Source organism: Phasianus colchicus, chromosome 14, assembly GCF_987193195.1.
Source record: "Phasianus colchicus chromosome 14, bPhaCol1.hap1.1, whole genome shotgun sequence".
Classification (NCBI taxonomy): domain Eukaryota; kingdom Metazoa; phylum Chordata; class Aves; order Galliformes; family Phasianidae; genus Phasianus; species Phasianus colchicus.
The window spans coordinates 19,455,612-19,461,913 of NC_143449.1; the positions used below are offsets into that span (position 1 = coordinate 19,455,612).

At 52.8% G+C, this 6,302-nt stretch overlaps 1 long non-coding RNA gene across 1 annotated transcript; it reads left to right on the forward strand.

Moving 5' to 3' along the window:
- Nucleotides 1-800: 800 nt before the first annotated feature.
- LOC149916061 (uncharacterized) lies at nt 801-4,803 on the forward strand. The gene is made up of 3 exons (XR_016471197.1): nt 801-1,304; nt 1,652-3,092; nt 3,590-4,803. It is a non-coding gene; the product is annotated as an uncharacterized LOC149916061 (long non-coding RNA).
- The last annotated feature ends 1,499 nt before the right edge of the window (nt 4,804-6,302 follow it).

Consider the following 6,302-nt stretch of genomic DNA (forward strand, 5'->3'; position numbering starts at 1 on the left):
TTTTAACTTACAACACCTTGTAATGCTTCTAAAGCACCACAGATATCCTTTGAAATATCTCAGGACCGGATCGAGTGCACAAATGGAATTAAACGTTCCTGGTTTAGAGCCTGAGTCATTAAGTTGAGTGGCCAAAGCGTTTCTCCTGCCTCAGGTTTCCCAGTTCAGCGCAGGTACAGCACCTGCATTTACAATTAGGAAGTAATTAAGTGATACTGCTTTTAAAATTGATGGTGACTGCTCAGAGCCCCCGGAAGCGCTGCTGTGGGGTTCTGACCCTCTCCCCATCCATGGGATTAGGCAGCATGGTTTGTGTTGGATATTTCTTTCCATTGTGTTCCAGTGTCCCATGCACAGAGTATGGTTTCACTGGTTACAAGCAGCCTTTGCCAATCTCCTGTGGATTGTTTTGGAGCTGATGTGTGCAGGAAGGTGCTCACCTCTCTGCCCCACTCTCTGATGTGCTGCAGTGGTGCTTTGAGCTTGGCTGGGGTTTTGTGGGCGCTTCTGAGCAGTGCTTTGCTTGCCCCAACCACTGAGATTGATGTTGTGTAGGCATTTTGTGTTGGGAAAGAGAGGCTGAAAGCACCTGGAATCAATTGTCAGCACAATGGAAGTTGGCATGGTTAATGCTGGGGAGAGAGAGGTGGACAATGGTTTATTTACCAGAAACACCACTTTGGGGACAATCAAATCCACTGGTGAACTAATGCCAAAATGGATGAATAGGAGGTGGGGGGGGGGGGGGGGGGGGAGAAAAGAACGGAAAACAAAAACCACGAGAAAAGTCAAAACCTTTAGTCATAGTGTTTGCTGAAATGAGTTTGTTTGTGTTGTGAGAGGCATCTGCAGCGGGGGCTGCGGGGTGAGCGCTTCCTGCCCCACAGCACAGCCTCCAGCCCTGCCCCGTGCTGACCTGCGCTGCGATCCTCCTCACGGAGCGCCCCTGTCTCCCTGCACTTGTTCAGAAGTGCTGTCCCCACTCGTGGTTTATCTCCAGGGGCAGCAATAACAGCCACCAAGAGTGACAACAGCCTCTTTGCTTAGATCACTGCCTCGTTTAAATGTTTTCATCATCGGAACCGGCGCCTCTGTCACCTCCTCCGTGCACAGAACCGCTGCTCTGTGAGCTCTGTGTGGGTCTGTGGATGTCGGCTCGGTGCCGTGCAGGTGCTGCTCAGCTGCCACTTGCAGGAGGAAGTGCTGGCAGGGACTGAAGGGCAGCAGAAGGACGGCTCAATTATTCTGTGTCATCCACGAGGAGCTCGGCTCCTGTCGGAGTCCCAACGGAGAGCAATGGAACGGTAACTCAGCTGCAGGAAAAAAAGGGAGGTGGGGGGAAAGGAAGGGAAGAAAAAGGAGGGGAAAAATGGCCCGTGAAGTCTGCACAGAAGCTGAGGTCGCGGGGATTGACAGCTGCTAGGAGATATCTCAATTCTTGTGCCGAAAATAACACCTCTCTGCGCCACAGATCTGCGTTTTCAATTAAATATTGGGCAGTGAAGAGGGGAAAAAGAGCTCAGAGATAATTTCAGAGGAGGGAGAGGAAATGGGAAACAGGCTTATAAAGGAAGTCTCTCTTGCTGGTCCCAGTAACCTTATTTCCTCACATTTGTCCTGTGTGTTTCTTTTTCTCATCTCTTATCTCCAGCTCTGCTTTTGAAGCCCTGGGAACATGGAGGTGTGGCCCTGAGCAGAGGAGCTGGACAGGAACACTTCTCTCACATTGTCCTCAGTGAGGGAATGACATCTAATTGCTGCCATTGTTCCCAGGCACGAGGCTGCACCAGCATCACCAGTATTAGTAGGTAACAGGCAACACTATTGCACAAAATGCTGCCATTGCTGATGTAATAGCAATCAATAAATGCTGCTTGCTCCGCTCAGCCAGGGATGGTTAGGGATGCTGAGGGTGTTGTGGGCTGTGTTGGGATTGTGCAGCCTCTATGCCCCCTGTTCCCATCCTCTTTTCTACATCCCACACCCAGCAGTGACCGTGGCTCTTGTGCTGGAGCCTTTGGCTGCCCATGTGCCCGTGGAGATGTGTGCTCTTGAGGCAAGGCACAGCCCCAGGGTGCCCATGTATTTTGGAGGGCTGGGAGGTGCCTCCCCAAGTCTAGGCAGCCAAGTGCATCTCCTGTGTCAGAATCACTGCCCAGAAATGTGCCTTCCAGGAGTCCAGGACAGAGATGTCTGTCTGTCCTCTCCTTTGCCCCACATCTCTCTGCAGGTGGAGAACGAAGCAGGAGCCAGAGTTGTCTGCTTTGTAAGGAGACTCTGCTCCCTTTCCCCCATTCCTGGACCTGTGCACTGGGAGTCATGCTCACACACCATAAATTGTATCTGCTGTTGCACTGACAGGCTTCCCTGGAACACGGGCCTGTTTATTTTATATGCCGAGAAACATAAATGTTTGCACTACGCAGCAGACACGATGGGAGCAGATGCAGGTATTTCACCTTTGAATCCCAGCCTTGCCGGCTTGCTAGGAGCTGAGCAGGAGGCTGATGAATTGCAAACACATTAGGACCCCAACTTGCTGGCAGACCTCTTGCCTGGCTTTCTCAGCTGTTTAGCTGATGAGTTGTTTAAGTGGTCTTTTTATTGTGCTTCCTTTCCAACTGCTCAGACATGCTGATGGTAGGAGGCTCTGCTGAGCTCCAGGCAACCTTCCCCAGCACCGTTCTTCACACCAGGGGGTGTTCCTGAGCCCTTTTGGGCCGATGGAACAGGGTCTGCGTGTCACCCACCTATGGACCCGTCTTGCTGGGTCCACGGGTTTCATAATGTGGACCACCTATTGTGACTTGACCTGGGTTTGTTTTTATTAGAGTCATGTGAACTCATTTGTGAGTGTCCTGAACTGCTGCCCACAACCTGAGCGACTGTTCTTCCCCCTCTAAAACTTTCACTGAGATGCCAAAGCATTTCACTGAGCTGGATGTTATTTCCTGGTCTGATGTTGATTCTCTGCTTCTTCCGAGCTTTGTCCAGACCCTGAAGGGTCCCCATGAGAACGTGTTCTCTCAGAGCAGGGAGCTGATGCTGAGCTCCGGGGTCAGCCTGCACTGATGCAGCATGTTAGGAGCTGGGTACGTCCCTCAGAACGCCGCTGTGGCTCTGCCCATTTCCCTGAGCCCAGTGTCCTGTGGCTGCGGGTGGGAGGGGTGTCACCATTGCACCCAAACTTGTGCTGAAGGCCAGACGGCCGCTGCCAAACCCTGGGTGCTGCCTGGGCTGGAGGAGCAGGGCTGAGCCCCTGGGGCAGGGCTGGGAGCTGCAGGGGGTGCAGGGAGCGGCAGGATGTCAGGACGCAGCACCTGGAAGGAATTAGCGCTTACCCTCAGCCATGGCTTGTAAGGAGAAAGAACAAAGCAGGCGAGGAAAAACCAGAGCAAGAACAAAATGGTGCTAGTGGGAAAAGGCATTCCTGCTGCTCTGCAAGGGGGAAGGGGAGGCCTGAGCTGCACGGCAGGGCTGTGAGGGCAAGGCTGCTCCCTGCAAGGGGCTCAGCCTCTCTCACATTTTCTTTTCTGTTCATTTCTGCCTCCGATTTTTTCCTCCTCTTTGTCTTTTCCTCTCTTTCCAGCTTTCTTCCGTCCTTCTTTCCTTCTCCAGTCCCTTCTTTTTGAATGCAGGCTTCTCATGCATCCCCTTTGCTCCGTGCCATTGCAGACAGGCAGCTCCTCCCGGTGCACAGCGACCATCCGCTCCTCCCAGCCTGGGGCTGTGTGGGATGGAGCCGGGGTGCCAACCCTCACCCACAGCCCTCCTCCAGCCGCGGAAATGGGGAGACAGAGTCTGACTATTGCTGTGTTTGAATAAACGAACGGGTATTCCAGAAACTGCCGCTGTTTGGAATGACCCGTTTTTATAGGGGATACTTTGTGCGTGGTTCTGGGGGAAAGGGGTGCAGAGAGCTCTCATCCCCTGTAGGTTATGTGGTGCCTGCTCCCCAGAGGTCTTTGGTTAAGGCGGCGATGACTATTGGCCTCCTGACTGACTCCTGCTTGCAGCCTACAATGCCTGAGCACAGCAATTACCCAAACAAAAGACAACGATTATTGTTGTTCACGAGGGACTTTTGTTCTTTCCCCTCTTCCTGGAGCATTCTGTCCAAGGTGAGGCTTCATCGCCCCACCGAGGTCCCCAAGCTGGGAGCAGAACTCCAGCCGGTCTGCTCCAGCTGACAGCCCTGGATGCACTCTGCAGAGGAATTTGTTCCTAAGCCCAGTGCGCGCAGCATTAATAACATTTGCAACCCTCCTTGCTCTTCAAATGTGCCAGAGGTTTGGCTGAGCACAAACCTGGCTCTGTTATTGTGCAGAATTCCTGGAGCAGAAGAGCAGAGGTTGTAAACCAGAGATCTTGGACCCAGGGAACTGCTGGACTTAGCGAGGTAGCAAATAAATGAACCCTCCGTGAGCCCTGGGTTCTTCTCTCTAGAGCTCTGCAAGAATGGGTTTCAGGGCAACTGGGAAGGCTCTTTCTCCCCTTTTTGCCTTCTTCTCACCACTGGCTAGGCTGGCTCATCCCCTGTTGCTTCTGGCCAGCTGCAAGCAGGAGTCATGCGCACTTCTCAGCCAGGTTTTCAGCCAGCAGTGTTGGCTTGGGGCACTGGGCAAGTTTGGAGAAGTATTCAGACCTCTGAGTGCTTTACCCACAGCTGAACTCTAGCAGAGCTGGTGACAGGAGGGGCCTCCATAACTCATCCACTCTGTCTCCCTCAAATTCCCAACTTCCTGAGTTTCTCCCACCACCATCTTCTGTCCCTATAGGGCCTGATGTAATAGGGTAGCAGTAAAAAGTTACTAGGTATAAATGAACTGATGGGGATTAAAGAACCAGCACATGCCTCCTGGAAGGCTTTAAAAGCATCCTGTTTAGAAACAGCTCTGTTTCTGTGTCCCGCATTCTTTGTAATTTTCTTCCCCCTGTTTTTTCACTCATATGGAGGAGCTGCAGATGGAACAGGCTCACCAGGTCCCAGCTCATGTGTCCTTGTGGGGCAGTGTCCCACACAGGCCTTCCCCAGGCATTTCCTTGCCTTTTCATTTGGTCTCAGATAGCTCATGCCTTGCCCTGGGGACCTCATTACATTTAGGGGTGCATGGGCAGGATGCAGGAACTGCTCGTGGTGCGATGTGCAGGGTGGAGCAGGGATGCAGTGGGTGTTAGGGATAAGCCCCAGCCAGGCTCTTCTGTGCCACACAGTTTTGCACAGAGCTGCTTCTCACAGAGCCCCATTAGCTTTGTCAGAGCCATGTGCCACCACTGGGCTGCTTGGGGAGGAGGTGGCCGGCTCTGTGTGTGGCTCTTCTAATTTATTCCTGGGGAATTTTGGTCTTGTCCCCCTGCTGTGTCAATGTGTTCCACCCCACGGATAAATACCACATGTGCTCTGTGGCAAACTCGGTGGCTGGTTTTTCTTTTTTAACCTAATCTATCTGTTGGGTTGTGGCAAGGGTCCCTGGCAGTGCTTGGGGGCAGCGGGCAGCAGCCCTGTGCTCACAGCCAGCCCTCGGAAGTGCAGTGCTGGGAGCTCCCGGTGAGCAGAGTGGTGCACAGCAGGCTGTGCTGGCCTTGGCCGGCACTGATTAATTTGTGGCCGTTGGATGCATGTTCTGGCATTTCTGTGGTATTTAGAAAGTCTTAATGGCTCCAAAGAGCAGCCTGGAGTGGCTTAAAGGAGCCCATTGAGCTGGGCCATATTCCTTAGGAGCTGCCCCGGTGCTGCTGCTCACAGGTGCCAGCTGGGACTCCTGTGCTGAGTCCCAGGGGTTGACAGGTTGGAGCCGCTCACCCGAAGGGCTGCAAAGATCTTTGCTACAAGGATTGTGCTGGAAAACATTAAGAGACCTCAGCTCCCCTGGGATTCTGTGCTCTTCCCAGCTCTGCCTGAACCGCACCCGCCGTGCCAGAATGAAGGGTTTTCTCATCACACCTTGCTGTTGGAGATGGATACAGAGCCAAGGCAGGAGAGGAGCCATGGATGTGCTTTTCTAAATGAGAGCAAACCGAACATTTCGGACTGTATCAGCTGAGGTTTGATGTGAGATGCAGAGTGCAGTCCTGGGCCAAAGCATGATTTTTTTTTCCAAGCAGTTTTGAAAATGCATAAGCTTGGTTCGTGTCTATCTTCAGAAAACCCTCCAGCTGGGAGGTGATCCCTCTCGCTGCCCTTCTGTGCTGCGTTTTCATGCTGGGTGGCCTGGAGCTTTTTCCCATGGTGACCGAGAGAAACCAGAACCAGGCTGGGCAGAGTCCCAGTGACAGTGGAATATTATTGAGGCGATGGCTGA